This window comes from Somniosus microcephalus, chromosome 8 (genome assembly GCF_052327205.1).
Source record: "Somniosus microcephalus isolate GS21.2 chromosome 8, FLI_Smic_1.0, whole genome shotgun sequence".
NCBI lineage: Eukaryota > Metazoa > Chordata > Chondrichthyes > Squaliformes > Somniosidae > Somniosus > Somniosus microcephalus.
In genome coordinates this window covers 54,399,997-54,418,779 of record NC_140994.1, presented here as the reverse complement: position 1 = coordinate 54,418,779, position 18,783 = coordinate 54,399,997, and the positions used below count along the sequence as shown (strand labels likewise).

Below are 18,783 nucleotides of genomic sequence, written 5' to 3'. Positions count from 1 at the left end.
TACCAGAATTTATCTTTGGCCAGAATGTTCTGTACCTGGGCGGGTCGGGTGGGGCGGCCGGCCTGGTAGGTCTGCTTCCAACCCGCTGCAGAAAACGACTTTGTGATAATGGGGCCTATTAAGCCCACCCTGCGCGTTACCTGGCCCAATTAAATGTTGCAGGGCTGATGACACCATCCATGACACATTTTCAGCTGGGATATTTAAAGGAGCCATGACCACATTGCATTTGAAGGTTCATCTAGGTGTGCAGGCAGCACACTGGAGGATTTCATTGCTCCAAATAGTCAGAGATGACTGCACAGAGGCAGAGGGCTGCACCCAGGTTCTCCAATAACTCCCTCCATAACCTTGTGGATGGAGTCAGAGCACACAGGGAGGTCCTCTTCCCTTCCAATGGGCGGAAGAGACCTCCCCAGCAGACAAAAAAAGCTGTGCCTCTCATCACATCCCCATCACTCTGCCTGCCCAACCCTGCTCCTGCACATCCTTACTCAAACCAACATACCTTGCACGTCCACCCATCCCTCCCTCTCTATCTACATTATCACTTCCCCATCTTACTCGCCACCCCTCACACTCAGCCTCATCCTAATGCAATCATAGCAACTAACAACACGCAAGAAGCCCACTTGGCATTGCCACTCCAATCCATCATAGTCTCCCTCTAAAGATGTCACCCATCCATTCCTTACACTCATTCCATCACTCTCACTCAACCTTCGCCTCTTTCCCTCCTTGCAGGAGAAGAGAGTGCACAATAAGAGGGAGAGGGAGAGAACTGGAGGTGGGCCTCCATCATTTGAGACACTCACAACAGCAGAGGAGGCTGCTTTGGAAGTCTCGGGAGTGGCCGAGCAACTGGAGGTGGGAGACAGAGAGAGGGGGACATCTCAAAAACCTGGTGACAGAATTACATATGATACAGCTACATGACATACATCAGTCACTCATATGGTGACTGATGTCATCAGCCACTGAATGGTCATCATGTGCATAATGGTATGTGCATCCATTCTTCATATGGCATATCTAACTCATCTCTTTACACTCCCATGAATCCATCAAAAGCCCCCCTCCACTGTCCAGGAGGAAGAGCAAGATGACTCCTCAAAGGGGCCTCCAGCCTCTGAGGGCGCAGCGTCACCAGACATGAGTGCACCCAACACCAGCGCAGAGACGCACACCTCGGTGGGCCCCACATGAGATAGAGTAGTGTTGTCACCGGGTCTGTCACAAGTCACAAGTGAGCAAGAGCAGATGGTGGAGACAGGGACAGCAGTGGAGACTCCTCGCTGGAGGGCGCAGGACACTCCCAGCTCTGCTCAGCTGCATGCAGACACTGAGCCTCAGGGGCCATCCAGAAAGAGGGCAATCCTGGAGGTGCAGGAAGGAGTGCAGGGGGCTCTGACAGGTTTTGCGAGTGCGATGTCTGCAAATGTTCAGAGAATGGAGGAGTTCATCTCTAACATGAGCACCACCATGTCGCAGGTGATGGTGACTGTAGGCTCTTCCATAGATAGGATGGCCACCTGCATGGAGCAGCTAATTCGCCACTCAGAGGAGCACATGCCATCTATGGAGAATATATGGTTATCTATGGAGAATAGATGGCAGGCACTATTAGACCTCTTGTCTAGGAGGGAGGTCAGCATAGACGATGTGCAGCAAGGTGCTCTCCAGCTCCTTGCTAGCAGGGAAGTGTGGGTGGCCCATGAGAGGGATGACAGTGAGACGGAAGTGGGGGCTCCTCTCAAAGTGCTTACACTTCTTCCCATTGCCACCCCCTCAGTCAGAGCCCCAGATGGCTCCTCGGTCAGCGATGGCCGAGTCTGCCCCTGCACAGTCACAGGAGGAGCAGACTTTGGTGGGGCCATCACAGGCTCCAAAACCCAGAGGACGTCCGCCGAGAGTGTCTAAGCAGTTGCAGCAGGGAAGTGAGCAGACTACCTCTACCTCAGCTGAAGCGACAGTGATAGAACCTCATAGAAGCACGCAGAAGAGAAAGATGACACACAAGTAGATTCACAAGGGTAGCCACTTGGGTGTTTTAGTCAATGTTAATGGCAAGTTTCCGTTAATGTATTGTCAACTATTAAAATCTTTATTTTCACCACTTTCCCGTCTTGGACACATTTGTGTGCACCTTTGGAAGTGGCTTAGTGAGTTGCAGTGACTGGTGAGACATAACGGACCCCCCCACAATGATGGTCAGTGTGAAAGGAATGGCTTGGTTATTGTAGGGATCCTTTATGGTGTTACTGTGGGGTGGGGCCAACCTGGCGCAGCATGTGGCAGCCATATGGGTGTACTGCGTAAAGTTAAGTAAATCTGTCCATGATGAGGCCATCCCTGGCCTCCCAGGAGCAATGTGCTTGGGTGCTGAATCCCTCTGTCCTGTGCAGCATCAGGTGGTTGTGGAGAAGGTTGGTGACATTGTTGTTGGTGCTGCTGGTGTGCCTGGTGCTGCTGGTGTTGGGGCTGATCGTGGTCAGATCCTGAGGACCAAGGTGAGACAGTATAAATGGCACCCATGCTGATGGAATAGATGGCAGGTCAAATGTAGTTGACAGAAGCAATCCGTCAATGGTGAGAGAGGTTCTTCCAATGAGGGGACCCTGGATGGAGAATTTGCTGGAAACACTTGCAGCCTGCAGAAAGTTCAATCTGTGCTGCCAATGTAGTCAGCAACACCTTCTGCCTGAGGAAAGTGACCAGCTGTGAGATCGGAGCTTTTATAGTACATTTGATGCTGTCAAGTAGTCAGCTGGAGCAATGGCCGCTCAACTCCCGCCTCAGGTTGACAGACGTGGTTCCCAAGCTGCGTGAATCCTGTGGCCATGCAGGGAAATTTGAAAGTTAGGGGGAAAAAGGCTCTTAACTGTCTGACAACAAGCTGATAATGATTTCAATTAGGTCGCCCGCCTCTGCCGGTCGGGTCGCTGCCGCACCCGAAGGTAAGGCGCGTGGGGGGCGGGATGACAGCAGGTTCCCAACCCGCTCCGAGTTTTTTCAAATTTCCCACCCGACCTGCCTCCGATCGTGCCTGCACGGATCCCAGAAAATTCCAGCCTTTGAGTCATTTTAATGCTGTCTGGAGTAAGAACAGCAGACATTCAATATTCCAGAAGGAAAAATTACCAACAAGCCTGATGAGGATGAAAAAAATACAGATGAACAAAATGGGTAAACTTTACCAAGAAGCATTGCCCAATTAATGTTCATGTCTAAATCTGCTGATGCATTAAATTAATAACGTTGGATATATCAGGTGACGCTGGGCACATCAGTGGATACAATTAATAGCAACAGATTCATACGGCCACAGAAATTGTTGATTAGATACAGTCCAAAAACTGAAAATGTCATGCAGAATGAAATCATGCCCCTGTCCAGCCAAAGCACAACGTGTAAACTTATAAACATGTTACAGTTCTGTTGCCTAATCTGTAACTAAATACCGTATAAAGAGTAAAATACTAGCAGAGATTATAAATAGTGCAATTTCTTGCCATAATTATCTTCACATCTTTCTGTCATTTCCTATTTCTTCTGCTTAATGTAGATACAATAACACTGAATACAGTTAGTGGTGACCCATCTTTATGCTAATAATACCAGGGCAGACCGTGGGCATTAATGAACAATGATTCATGTCAGATTGGTGTGAGCACGAGGCAAAGCCAGCTGCCTAAATTAACGTCAAGCTAAGTTATTTACCAACACTGAACTCATCCAAGCTCATTATTGCTATTACATTATGGCATGAACGATAAATTTCATTTTATAAATGTTCCAAGATTTAAAATAAACCAAAACCATATTTTTAACAGTAGATAAATTGTTCTGTGCACAAAATGGATTATTTACTAACAAAGCCCCTTTTAATCTTTCTCATATACATCATGTCATGGAGCATCCAGCACAAATTTATGAATTGAGTTGAATGAGTATTTTCAGAGGCGTAACTGTTGTGCGCTAAGAATGGATGGCAGCTCGCATTGTTTAGCGACTAGCCCTCCTCTAAGAGTACCATTGCTGTACAATAAAAAATATTTAAACAAAGTTAAACAAGTCCTTTGTTCGCTCTATTTCACAAACTAATTTTAATCTAAATGAGTGTCTGGGTATTAGTGGATTCCTGTACAGTATTTTTTTCCCCCATCCCTTCCACTCTCACCTTCAACGCCGATTGTGAAAATCTCATGGATTTCTTCCCCTCCAATATTAAGCTCATCCACACAGCTTCCTGCGTCGCTACCTTAGCTTCCTCTGTCCCTGCTCCGGATAGCCACCCACTCTAGCCCTGACACCCTCCCCTCTGCAATTTCTCTCCCAATATCCAAGTTCACCTCTTCCACGAGACCCACCTCCTGCTCCCTCGATTCCCTCTCCTCTCAGCACTTAACCACTCAACCACCACACCTAGCCTCCATGCTTCCTGACAGCGTTAATGGCTCTCTATCCTCAGACATTGTCCCTCTTCCTTATAAAACCGTTGTCATCACCCCCTCCTTAAAAAACTGACCCTTGACCCATCTGTCCTCTCCAACTAATATCCCAACTCTAAACTCTCTTTTCTTTCTAAGGTCCTTCAATATGTTGTTGCCTCACAGCTCCATGCCCATCTGTCCAAAAGTTCATGTTGAAATTCCTCTGGTCTGGCTTCCGCCACTCTCACAGCATTGAGACTGCCCTGCCTAAAGTCACAAATTATGGCCCCTGCGACTGTGACCATGATGTTTAATCCTTCATTGTCCTCTCTGCAGAATTTGACATGATTGATCACTCCTCCATTGCTTCTCCTCTGATAACCCAGCTCCATTGGACTGCCCTTATGTGGTTCCACACTTGGCTGTAAAGCATGCTGGGATGTCCTGAGGTCATAAAAGGCGCTATATAAATGCAAGACTTTCTTTCTTTTTACCTATCTGAACCCAGCCAACTCTTCTCCAGCAATGGTTTCTCTCCCCTTCTCTGCAATAGCATCTCCAGAGTCCGCCAAGGATCTATCCTTGGCCCCCCACCTTTTTCCCATTTTTGCCCCTCGGTGATATAATTCACAGGCATGGAGTCAGCTTCCATATGTTTGCTGATGGCATCCAGCTCTATCTCTCCACTATCTCTGTCAGCCTCCACAACTGCTGCTGTGCTGTCAGACTGCCTAACTGGCATCAAGACATGAATGAGCTTTCCAACTAAACATTATAAAAACTGAAGTCATTGTTTTCAGCCCTAGCCATAAACTCGACTCTTTTGCCACCGGCTAGCACCCCTGCCAGCACTTCCTCAGCCTAAACCAAACTACTTATTGCACCTCCACGAAAGCCTATCACCACTGCTGAAACTCTTTGTTCTGCTTTTGTCACCTCTGGACTTGATTTCTGCAATGTCCTCTTCCTGGCGCTCCACAAACTCCAAATGGTTCAATATTCAGTTGTCCATAGACTGTCCCACTTGTTCCTCATCCTCGCTAACCTACATTGGCTCCCACTGCCCCTATACAATAAATTTAAAATCCTTATCCTTATCTTCAAATCCCTCGCCCCACTCTCCTCCAGCCTATATCCCCTTCTGTACCCTTTAGTCCGCTGACATTTCGTGCATTCTTCCCTCGCTTTGCCCCACGACTGGTGGCAGATCCTTTTATCACTGTACATCATTGTAAACAGCAAATATTTCACAAGACCGACTCCGGTATATAGGTTATTTGGCATTATGTTCAAGAGAAAATTGTTCACTCTTTGTAATATATGTGGGTAAGACAAATGAAGGACAAAGACAGGATGGGTTGTTAGTCCATGTGCTTGCTTTATTAGGCCAGAGCGAACTGAGCATGCTCATACTAAGCCATGTGACAAACCATGTGATAATACATTACACTGCTTTCTGCTTAATAAAAAGTACGTATTCCCCTCTCAAATACAATGAAACTATGGTCCCACCTTTCCCAACATTACATGTACCACATAACAAAATCTCCTGGCTTTTTTTTCTTTTAAACTAAAAATCCAGTTTAATAACAGGTTTGCGGAGCCTTCCTGATCTCCTTACAGAAGGTTTTGGTGTTGAACCAATTATCAGGCTGTTTTGTTGTGGTTCCGAACTCAAAGATGATCCAGTTTCTAACTCAGACTTGTTTGAACCCGATACTTCAGCTACTGAGGTCTGAACTGAGTCAAACTCATGTATGTGTTCATGATCAAGTGGTTCAAGATCACTGTCCAATCCAGGCCAGTAGACAAAGCTTCTTGCAATTGAATTCACACTGACTGTTCAGTATGAAGTTCGGCCAGAATTCTATCTCTTAAAGAAGTAGGTACCACCATTGTGTTTCCCCACTTGATACAACCTTGCTCACAAGACAATTCAGTGCGATGGTTATGGAATGGTTTCAATTCGGTGTCCATACACTGATCAGTCCATCCATTCAAGGTGTTTTCATACACTCTTTTCAGTACTCTCTTTTCAGTACTGAGTCCTTTTGAATCTCATTTGCAATCTCAGTTGCATTCATGGGAAAGTCTTTGTCACCTGCACCTAGTGTGAAAATCTCACCTTCACGCCCAACATGAGTCCTCATGTGGCAACCTGGACAAGGCATCTGCAATTGCGTTTTGCTTTGGAGTGCGATATTCAATTGTGTAGTCATATTGTGACAACAACACTGCCCAGCATTGCATTCTTGATGCGGCCATTGCAGGGATGGCAGATTTGGGCCCCAGTTTGTGGTTTGTGATTGGTTATCAGGGTAAACTTTCTACCGATCAGGAACTGTTGGAATTTCTTGATTCCAGACACCTTGGCAAGTGCTTCCTTTTCAATTTGCACGTAGTTTCTTTCTCTCTTTGTGAGGGTTCGCGATGCAAACGCGATTGGTTTCTCTTGACCGTCATCCATTATGTGGTTTATGACAGCTCCCACACCATAAATGGTAGCATCACACGCTAACTTAAGCTCACGCTCTGTGTTGTAGTGCACAAGTAGAGCATCACTAGAGAGACTTCTCTTACAAGTGTTGTAAGCTTCATGTTTTGCTTGCGTCCATTTCCACTGGACATCATTCTTGAGGAGCTCATGCAATGGAGCTAATATGGTCGCTAACTCAGGTAAGAAACGTACATAGTACTGGACCATTCCAAGGAAAGATCTTAACTCAGACACGTTCTGTGGCTTTGGAGCATTGATGACAGCATCAATCTTTTCCTTCACTGGTTGCAAGCCGTTTGCATCAACTTTCAGACCAAGGTACACAACCTCAGGCTGCACAAAAGCACATTTGCTCTTTTTCAATTTGACATTGTGGGAATTCAACCTTTGAAACACTATATCTAACACTTCTAGATTTTCTTCCTTACTGCTTGTTGCGATCAGCATATTGTCTTGATTGCATAAGTAATTTGGAACTCCTTGCAAAATCTTATCCATCGTAGCCTGGAAGATTTTGGGGGATGACTTTACATCATCTGGCAGCTTGGTGTATGAGTACAGTCCCTTGTGTGTGTTGATTGTGAGAAACTGTTGACCCTCTTTGTGAACATTCAGCTCAGCGTAAGCATGTGACAGGTCAAGCTTGGAGAAAAACTTTGACCCAGAGAGTGTGGCATACAAATCTTGTGACATAGGTAATGGGTACTGCTCATTGTCAACCGCTTGGTGGATAGTAACTTTGTAGTCACCGCACAAGTGTACAGTTTTGACTGCTTTGGGCACTACCACAATTAGGGTAGCCCAATCACTTTTGTCAGTTTTCACTAGCACTCCGCTCAGTTTGAGCTTCGTTAGATCTTCCTCCACTTGACTTTTCAAAACATAGGGGACCGGTCTTGCCTTACAATAGACAGGCTTCACGTTGGACTTGATGTGGATATGCACGTCGTAACCAGTGATGCCCTCATAACTGTCTGTGAACATGCTTTTATACTTGTTCAGCATTGTGTCAAATCGCTTCTTTGAAGTATCTACACTGAAGATGTTTTTCCAGTCTAGTTTTAACTTTCTCAACCAGTCTTTGCCCATGAGAGTTGACCTGTTGTTATAGCTCGCTACAATAATCCGCAGCTTTACTGACTGGCCATTGTGTTGAACTGTACATTCCATTTGTCCACATGTCTCTAGGATTTCTCCGGAGTAGGTTTTTAACTCTACGATACTCTTTGTAAGTGGTATTTGATTAAACTTACTCATATGTGTCCTTACTCATGATAGAGCCTTGTCGATACACATATCATGCTATATCGTTTGTTGATCAAAAGTTTTGTACGTAAGTCTTTTTAACGACTGCTAGCATTGTCGCTAGTGGCATAGATACTGCAGATGCCTAGTTCTTCAACATCAGGTGTGTTCACACCAATATTGTGAACTCCTCCCTTTTGTTGTCGTTGCTTTGCATTGCCACTAGAATGGTTCTTATTTTCTGCTTTCGATCTAGCTCTGCAAGCTGTTGAAATATGGCCTTGCTTCTGGCAGTGAAAACACTTTGGGGGAGAAATTCGGTGGGCTGCGCCACCAGTTAGCACCTAAAGAGGGCACTCAGTGGCTTTAGCGCCACTGGCCACGCCTCCCGCGATATTTAGCTGGGGCGCTAATAGCGGCGTTAGCCTGTTGCGCTGCGCCGCCACCGATGATGTCATCGGTGTGTGCAGCGCCCCGCTACCGCCCCGATCGCGATATTTGGCAGCGACCGCCTCTGTAGCGCCGCTCGCTAATCGCACCCGGTTCACGGGGCCTACCTGTGGCGGCAGTGGCGCAAATTAAGGTGGAGGTGCGGGGCGGCCGTTTTTCTCGGCGTCCGCCTGCCAGCACCTCCGTCCCTGGCCTCCTGTTCTCCCCCCGCGGCATTGCCGGCTGCTTTCCGAGAGCCCGGCACTTCTCCTCGGGGCACTCTTGGGGCGCTCAAGCTGAATTTCCGGTGATCGCTGCTGCTCCGATCGCAGCGCAAAATCTGGCGCCCAGGCGAGCTTGGCGCCCCATTTGCGGCTCCACCCAATTTCTCCCCCTTTGCATTTCTGTATTGGCAGGGCTGTGATGAGTGATTTCCATTGCAGCGATAACAATTCACTGAACTGCTCTCACCGACATGCTTTTGACCCAGTCTCACAGCTTGAGTTTTGATGGTGGCTTTGTGACTGGAGACCTCAGCTGCACTAGTCACTTGAGTTGGACGGAGCTCCCTAGCATTCTTAGATGCCATCTCCATAGATAGGGCAATTTTGTATGCTATGTCAAATGTTAGGTTCGGAGTAACTTGGACCGTGTGCACTCATCCACCAGTCCACACACAAACTTATCTCGCAACGCACGATCCAAACATGTGCTGAAGTTACAATGCAAAGACAGGTTTTTAAGAGCTACAATGTACTCACTGATGGTTTCACTCTGTTTTTGGTTTCTGGTACCAAACTTTTTGCTCTCTGCTATTTCTAACGGCTTTGGTCGAAATAAGAACATAAGAAATAAGAGCAGGAGTAGGCCAATCGGCCCCTCGAGCCTGCTCCGCCATTCAATAAGATCATGGCTGATCTGATCCTAACCGCCAATCTACTATCACAGAACCATCTCCTGAATCTAACAGAATTAGACACACGAAATAGGAGCAGGATCAGGCTACACGAAATGGTCCTCGAGTTTCTCGATAATATCTTCAAATGACGCATCCTTCACTTTCCCTGGCGCGAGTAGGTTTGTCAACATTCTGTAGATATCTGGCCCGATCTCTGTTAGAAAAATTGCTTTTCTCCATTCACAAATTACTTTACTTTGAGCTTGAACATTCTCATCTGCACCTTTGGTCTCAATAATATTTTTGGCCCTAAAAAACATCTCCATCCACTCAATGTAAGAACTGAATGGTTCGTGAGCTCAGTCATACATGTTGAGGCTTCCGATGAATAATGTAGACGTGGCCATGATTGTCCCGATCCCATCGAACAGTGACTCAGCACACCACCTCTGAACCTGTGCGAATCAACGTTGCTGTTGCTGTGTATACATACACGCGAAGGCGAAGCACAGACGATTCTGCATCAGCACAGTAAAACATTGCAAAAATACAGTTTAGGTGTCACAAATTCACCTTAAACTTTTCCACTTGAAGGCTGAACACTGTGTCCTTCCATGATCCCTAAAAATGGCTTTGAAATCCCATCCTCGTCACCAAAATGTAATATATGTAGGTAGAACAAATGAAGGATAGAGACAGGATGAGTTGCTAGTCCGTGTGCTTGTTTTATTAGGCCAGAGCGAACTGAGCATGCTCATACTAAACCATGTTGTAATGTCCGTGTGTAATTGAGACACGGACTGCAGAAGTTGGTTATAACAGGTGTTTACTGAATGGAGACAAAACTGGAACTACTATACAAAGTTACTACACAGGCTTATATACAGGGGTGGTCACTACTGGTACTGCAGTATACAGGGGCTGCAGAATATAGTTCCTTCTTCAAGGTACATACACTACACATGTGACAAACCATGTGCTAATACATTGCCACTCTTTTATCAACAGAGACGAGGGCTGAGCTGTGCTGAAAAACCATAATGGGCACAATTCAGCCATTTTGGGTTTATCTGTGAATAAAATGCAAAATAATTCCAAAGTGCCAGAGGGACAAACACCCTTCTGTACCTGTGCAATGTTATTTTTTGCTTCCTGTTACATGTTTCCCACCCTAACAGAGTTGGCAAACGTGCAGCTGGAACCAACACAAAAGCTAGTGTTGTTTTCATAATCCAACTTTAGATCTTTTTCAGGTGGTGGCATTTGGTGGTGGCAAGGGTACACTCAATATTGTCTCATGACGATTCAGTCCCTGGCATTCCAGTGGCAGATGTGTGTCTATGCTGGCGTAGTTTGGCTGGTTTGAGGAAAGTCGGTATGTTTGCGTTTGATCCAAGAACAGCAGACATCAATTTCCTGCTGATTTAGTGGTGGATCTGTTGACGTTCTCTTGCCAGTCTTACCAATGTAGGAGATCCCAGATTGGGATGACGTTGATGTGATCTGCATGCAACCATTTCCTGGAAGACTAATGGGGGTAAATTTTCACCTTCACCGCCTGGGTGGTAATCTGGTGGAGCAAATCGCCCTGCCCGCTCTAGAAACCAGCTGATTTTCATCCCATTGAAACCAATTTGATGAAAATCAGGCCGGTTCTACAACAGGCAGATGATTCGCTCCACCCACGTGGTGTAGCTGAAAACTTCCCTCGTGGTGCATTCACATTCCACAGGTTTCGCACCGGTATGACACCAAAACCGCTTTGCACCCACACTAAACTTAAGAGTATAAATCAGGTGTGAAAGTCGAAACCGGCCCCGGCTCCTCCAGGGAATCTTGCTGTAATGTGTTTCAGTGTCAGGGCGAAACCCAACATTGGGTCCAGCTTACACTTACACTATAACTGCAGCATCAGGACGAAGCTAAACCATTTCATATCTATCCTACAACTGTAGTGTAAATGCATTCTTAGGTAACTTCCACACAGGCCTCCATTATTGGGATTAGTTTTTAGTTTAAGGAACAGCAAAATGTAAATGCCTTTAAAGCCAAATGCTGAAACTTACAAAGATCTAACTCAACCTTAATTTCATGGCAAACTCCATCATGCCATTTCCCTACATTACGAAAGTGACTGCCCTCAAACACAAAGGCCCCAATTTTCCTGGAGCCGTCAGGCGGGGTTTCAGGTGGGCGGGGGTTGAAAATCGCAGAAATAGGGGGTCGCGACCCCCCCCCCCGCCCAATTCCCCGCCCTGCCCGACTTTCGCCCCGCTGTTTCAGCGTGACCCGAATCAGTCCCGCCCGCCACAGGCGGGACTGGTCGTCAGGAGCCTAATGAGCAATAATTGGCAGCTGTAATCCAATTTTAAGGGGCCCTTGCAATTTTCAGCCTTTCCCCACGTAAACCACGCCTGGTGGGAACACCGCTGATGAAACCTGGCGGGAACAATGTCGGCTTGCTTACTTTCAGCTGCAGGTCAATCAGGAATGAAGAGATTTAATCAGACAGCATTTGTAGGCTGCAGGACCTTGTTGCTCCAGGCTTGGGGCAACTTGTTGAAGGCTTAGGCACAGCTGTGGAAGGTTGGAGCCTCACACACTACTCCAGTGTGAGCTCCTGGGAAGCCCCTCTCACCACCCTCACTCAGCGCTTCCTCAATGGAGGCATCTGCCAGAAGCACGGGAGGCCTTTTGTTCCTTCCCTTCTTGGCATTAGAGGATCTCCAACAGCAGAGGAGGCTGCAGCAGATCCAGCAACAACAGCAGCACCAGCAACAGCTGCACCAGCAACAGCAGCAACAGCAACAGCAGCACCAGCAGGAGCGACAGGCTGCGGCTCAGCCACCTGAGTCAGCACAGGCCAGAAGGGGCCAGCGCACGGAAGGCCGTCGGCGCAGGAGATACCCCCCAAACAGGGTCTACAGACACAGGGTGAGCTACCTCAACATGACTGAGCAGCAGTGCCAAAGGCGGCTCCGACTTTCACGAGAGGTAGTGACTGACATCTGCGCAATGCTACAGCAAGACCTGGAGCCCAGAGCACCAGGTCGACACTCCTTACCAGTGGCCATCAAAGTCACCACCGCACTCAACTTTTATGCCTCAGGCTCCTTCCAGGGATCAGCAGCAGACATCAGCGGCATCTCCCAGGCGGCCGCACACACTTGCATCAAACAGGTCACCGATGCCCTCTTTGCCCTCGCGCACAATCACATCCATTTCACCAGGGATTGCGCAAGTGTGAGGGCGCGAGCGCGTGGATTAGCTCAGCTAGCAGACTTTCCAAGGGTGCAGGGCGTCATTGACTGCACACATGTGGCCCTTAGGGCACCCCATCGCAATCCAGGAGTTTTTGTCAACCGCAAGGGCTTCCACTCCCTTAACGTTCAGCTGGTGTGTGACCACAAGAAGGTGATTTTGCATGTTTGTGCCAAGTACCCTGGCAGCTGCCATGACTCCCTCATACTGCGCCAGTCTACTGTGCCTCTGCTATTCAGTCCGCTAAACGAACTTCAGGGATGACTACTTGGAGACAAGGGATATCCCCTGCGGTCCTGGCTAATGACGCCGTTGAGGAGACCAGCCAGCGAAGCTGAGGAGCGCTACAACTCCAGCCACATTTCCACCAGATGCACTATCGAGCAAGCCATCGGATTGCTAAAGATGCGCTTCAGATGCCTCGATAGATCAGGTGGAGCCCTGCAGTACTCAGCAGCCAGGGTCTCCAAAATCGTCGTGGTATGCTGTGTGCTTCACAACATGGCACAGCGTCATGGCTTGCCGATTCCGTGGGACCAAGAGGCTCCTCACAGAGCCACCTCAGATGAGGATGATGCTGAGGAGGAGAAGGAGGAGGTGGAGGACGGAAACAAGCATCCTGCAGAGGCCCGTCAACCAGCGGCACCAGTGCGCGAGAACATTGCTGGACGGAATGCAAGGAACGCACTCATCCTGGCCAGATTTGCGTAGCCTGGTACATCAAACACTGTAGCCTCACTGCTTCTTAACTGACCATGGACAGTGGCCCATGCCTGCGCATTTCTACCTATTTGACCAGCTTGCTGACATCTGCAAGTAATCCTAAGGCCTCAAAGTGAAATCCCCATTTGCCAAATGACAGACGCCACAACTGCAGCAGTTGCCACCAGAGTTTTTATGTACAAGAAACTGATGGCATTAAAACGATATACAAGCCTTTTCACCCAAGTGACTACCCTTGTGATTAGTGGTGCTTCATTTTTCTCTTACGCGTGCTCCTACGTAGTGGTATCCCTGTGGCTTCCGCAGATGTGGCGGCCCCTTGCTCACTTTCCTGCTGCTCCTGTCTCAACACCTTTGGCGGGCGTCCTCTGGGGTGGCAAGCCTGTGAGGGCTTACCAGCAGTCTGCTGCTCCTGCGGCTGTGCAGGGGTTGAGACACCTATCTCACTTGGGTGTGGACTCCGGCGGGGCTCTGACCGAGGGTTCTGAAGTGGCAGGGAAGTGTGAGTGCGTGGAGAGGAGCCCCCACTTCCTTGAGGTGTGCCAACAACCTCCCTCTCATGGGTCAGCTCCCCCTCAGCGCCTGCAAGTGGATGGAGAGCACCTTGCTGCACATTAGGGGGGCCATGGGGACCTGTCTCTGCACTGGAAGTCCTGCTCAGAGGGACTTCCATGAAGGTCTGGTTTCGGTGCTCAATAGATGCCCATCGCTCCTCAAGAGATGCCATTCTATTCTGAGCACTCACCATGTTTTCGATACCCTGGCGACTAAGCTCCTCCATGGCCGTAGCCCTCCTCTCCTCGGCCGTAGCCCTCCAATCCTCGGCCGCAGCCCTCCTCTCCTCGGCTGCAGCCCTCCTGTCCTCGGCGGTAGCCAGCCTTACCACGGAGGTAGCCATCCTTTCCGTGGTGATGCTTTCATGCGCCAATGACTCCAATAAGGCCCTGCTCATGCTCGCCATGGACTCCTCCATTCGCTCCACACTCACAGCGAACCTGGAGACAAAACCTGCCAGAGATTCCTGCACCTGTGCATGGAGATCCATCACCTCCTCTCTTGCGGATGGACCCAGAGGCATAGGGTCAACATGCAGCTGAGCTGAGCTGGCAGAGGCCTGTGCCCTCCGACGAGGACTCTCCACTGCTGTCCCTGTCTCCACAATCTGCTGATGCTCACTTGTGAGCTGTGAAACACCAGGTGACAACACTACTCTATGTCCCGAAGGCCCCCCTGAGGTGTGAGTGTCTGCGCTGGTGCTGGGTGCGCTTACTTCTGCTGACGCTGTGCCCTCAGAGGCTGGAGCTTCCTCTGAGGAGTCTGGCTGCAAAGCATCTTCCTCCTCGGCAGTGGGGTCCTGTGGGGGAGTAAAGGAAAGAGTTAGAGATGTGATGCCAAGGCTACTTGCACATTGGATTTGGGATATGCTCATAAGTCCAAATGATGTAGCTTCAGAATCATATCAGCGACTCATGCTATGTCAGTGAGAGAGATGGAAAACTATTCTGTCACCAGCTTGCGGGCTTGCTCCTGTCTCTCCTGCCCCAGCTTCCGCAGCCACGTCAGCCCCAGCAATCTCCATCACTGCTTCCTCCCAGGGGGTCAGGTGGGCGATTGAGGGTGGTCCTCCTCCAGTCCTCGCTCGCGCTCTCCTATTGTGAGCTCTCTTTTCCTGCAATGAGGGAGACAAGTGGAGTTTGAGTGAGAGTGCAGGAGTGAGTGTAGAGGTTGCATAGCATAGATACTTAGAAGGAGACAAAGATGTTGTGAGGCTGCAAGACCAAGGGCCCTCCCTGTGTGTTGTCAGTTGTGTTCCAAGCATCAGAGTGAGAGGCAGTGTGAGGGCTGCATGGTGGAATAGTTCTGTGAATGTGAGCATAGAGAGAGAGGGAATGGGTAAGGGTGCATGGATGTGACTGTGAAGTGGGGTGTGGAGGAAGAGAGTGCTGAAGCTGAGTGCTGTTGGGGAAAGGCAATGGGGATCAGGTTGAGGGTCATGGGAACTTCATACATACTTTTCCTGTACGGTGAAGGTCATGGAAGCGCTTCCTGCACTGCATCCAGGCCCGGCGGGTGACTCCGAGAGTTCACCACTGCAGTCACCTCCATCCATGCAGCCCTGGTCTCTTTGGGAGGCCTCTTCCTCCCTGAGCTAGGGAAGAGGACCTCCCTGTGGGCCCTAACCCCATCCACCAATGTCTGCAGTGACGTCTCATCAAATTTGGCGGCAGCTCGGCCTCTGCCCCTGGCAGCAGCTGGTGCAGGCTCCTCTGCCATTCTGTACGACTGGTTGGGAAGCCTGCAGAGGTTGAAAAGCTTGCTGGAGACTTTAAAAGCACCACGAATGATGACATCATACTGTGGGGCTTTCTGACTGGAATTGAACACTTAGCAAGGGTGCCCACACGCTGGAAATTAATTGGCCAATTGAGGGAAAATTGCGTGCAGTTGGCTGACCCATTTAGATTTGGGTCGGAACCTGACATTCGGGGAACCCGACAATTCCCCGCACCTTCGGGAAAATCGGCCCAAAGGTTCTTTATTGGCTGTGAAATGTTTTGGGACATCCTGAGGTCATGAAATGCACTAATGAAATGCAAGTTCTTTCTTTTTATTTCAGAAGTGAAACTTACAGGAATTTGATGCAAGTACACAAAAGGTTTATTTGGAAAGTACTGTTTTAAATATTCAATACAAAGCCAACTTACAACAACTTATAAAGGAGTGAGGGAAATATTTACACGAACTAGCAGATAGACAGAGAATTATTAGATTGCAATGGGATTGCGAACTGAATGTAACTTTAAAAGAATGGTCCAGTGAATGCACACAGAGAGCATTACTTGCGAGTCGAAGGATAATCACTGTATGTTTCCTAGTAAAATCTCTAAGTTTCCAGTTATTAAATTGTTTTATTTCCTGAGCGGGAAGCACTCATCTAAAAAAAATACCACTTTTAAGAAAAATTTCATGCAACATTAAAACAGTGTAAATGATTATCAAGCATTGGCTGACATTTCAACCAAGGCCTCCACCTGTCAAACTGTTCCCTAGGTTGAACCCTGACATGTTGTGCTTAGTCTTGGCTCCCAAGAACCTGCTCATTGCTTCCATTGCAAGTTGAAGCCGAGGACCCAATGCGCCACATTGTAACATCCAGCCTCAGAAAAGGGGCAATTATTATTGCTCCAACCAGCCGGCCAGTTAGTTAAAACCCAATGTTTGAAATGTCTGCTGCAGAGCACAGAGTCCCTAATTCACAGATGTGGAAGTTCTCCTGCATGACCGAGGCTCTCTTGGGATTGGAGAAAGATAGAGGAGCAATGAGGACAGCCTATGGCCAGTGGAGAGAGGTGGTCAGGTCAGTCAGTGTGGTCTCCAGGACCCCACTCACTGCACATAGTCAGGCAAGGTAAAAAGAGTCAGCCACACATTCCAAGAATGGACTCTACTAATGGTCTCCCCTCACACGGTGCTAAAAGTGCTTCACTTGTTACCATTTATGTACTTTAACCCCCAGCCTTCACCGAGGCATATTTCTTCACTCACATCCTTCTATGCATTCGCCCCACAAAAAGCCTTGCATGGAATGTTGGGGTAAAACTTGCTCCACTCCTCGGCATGTGCCAAGAGCGTATATTGCAAAATTGTGCACGATTTTTCAACCATTAACTTTATTGGACAGAAAATCGTGAGTGCATTAAATTTTGCAATATGCACTCCCAGCGCACAACAAAGGAGTGAGGAAAGCAGAATGTTTTACCCTGTAATTACTTGTTGCATGTATTTGTTCTCACACCCATTCTGAGCTCAGTGTTGCTCCATGTCATGTTAATTTGATACTTTTCATTTTCTTTTTCTAAGACAAGCCAGCGTAACAGCAGAGAAGGATCATGCACCGGTGGCTGCTGCGCTAACCACAAACCACTAACTCCCTACGAGGAGGAAGTCCTGTACAACTTGGGGAGAAAGGCCATTGAGGATGTTGGGGATGAGGAAATGGGAGGGCATGTGCCAACTGAGCTTCATCAGGACATTCTGCCTCTCCTGTTATTGTACCCTTCATTAACTGCCAGTGAACCATATCAAAAAGCCTTCATGTCAAGCTTTCAACTGAGACATATGTCAGCTTTACTCCTTGGGGAACTATTCCACTCTTCCTCTTTTCTTTCTCGACCACAGCAGGGAAAACAAGCAGGCCCCTCAGCATCCAGCAATGCCAGATCAATCCAGACATTTGAAGTGCTTTCAACATATGTATGGTGTGTTCAACGAAGTTTTGGGCGGATGAGTGGACTTCAGCGTGGTTCTGCTCAACTGGATTCCTGGGAAAGCACCAACAACAGCTGAAGAGTGCGGCCATTATCTCCCAGAGACTATTTTCAAGGTAGCACCAAGCCAACCTTGATTGCAGTTTTATATGACGAATTAAGACTCAGTGTAAATAAGGTGGAAATAATGCAAAATGGGATCCCTGTGATGTGCCTCAATAATTCCGAGACCCGATGTTAGCGAAACAAAACAAGGCTTTTATTAACTTAGAAAGTAACACGTAAGAGAGAGAGGTATCTTCCTTCTGGAGACTGAGGCCAGACTGAGCTAGCTTACAAAAGGGGCCAGGTATGGGCAGAGCCCTACACACAGCACATTCCAGCACATTCCAATAAACAATACAATGAGGACTGGGGGAAGGGAAATGACACTGAAACCGACCACAGTCACAGGCAGTGATGAATGGAATATTTCATCACATTCACCCCTTCTATAGATTTAGTCTGTTCGGGGGTTTGATAGTCCTCTGCGACCGACGTGGCTGTTGTGGTGCCGCGGGTGTCGGCTGGGTGTCCCCGGTAGCCTCCTGGGTCTCTGCCGGGGGTGCCGCCAGGGTTGTTGAAGGGGTAGTTGGTGGGGGTGCCGTTGGTCGATGTTCTTCCGGGGGTGATGAAAGAGTAGTGGGTGGGTAAGAGTTGCTGTGATCGTTGTTGCTGCTATTGCCGTGGTTGTTGTCGATGCCGGCTGGGGCGACGTCTTTTATGGACACGGTGTCCTCCCTTCCGTCGGCGTGCCGGACATATGCGTATTGGGGGTTGGCGTGGAGTAGGTGTACTGGCTCCACGAGAGGGTCCGTCTTGTGGCCCCTCACATGCCTTCGCACGAGTACCGGACCTGGGGTGGAGAGCCATGACGGCATGGATACGCCTGAGGTGGATTTCCGGGGAAAGACAAACATTCGTTCATGAGGCGTGGCATTAGTGGCCGTACACAATAGCGACCGTATCGAATGGAGCACATCCGAGAGG

At 48.4% G+C, this 18,783-nt stretch overlaps 1 protein-coding gene and 1 pseudogene across 2 annotated transcripts in view; one reads left to right on the top strand and one right to left on the bottom strand.

Moving 5' to 3' along the window:
• Positions 1-18,783, bottom strand: part of inpp5a (inositol polyphosphate-5-phosphatase A) — a 744,031-nt gene that overhangs the window by 191,036 nt on the left and 534,212 nt on the right. The gene's annotated exons all lie outside the window — the stretch shown is intronic.
• Positions 1,063-17,833, top strand: LOC147113528 (uncharacterized; annotated as a pseudogene).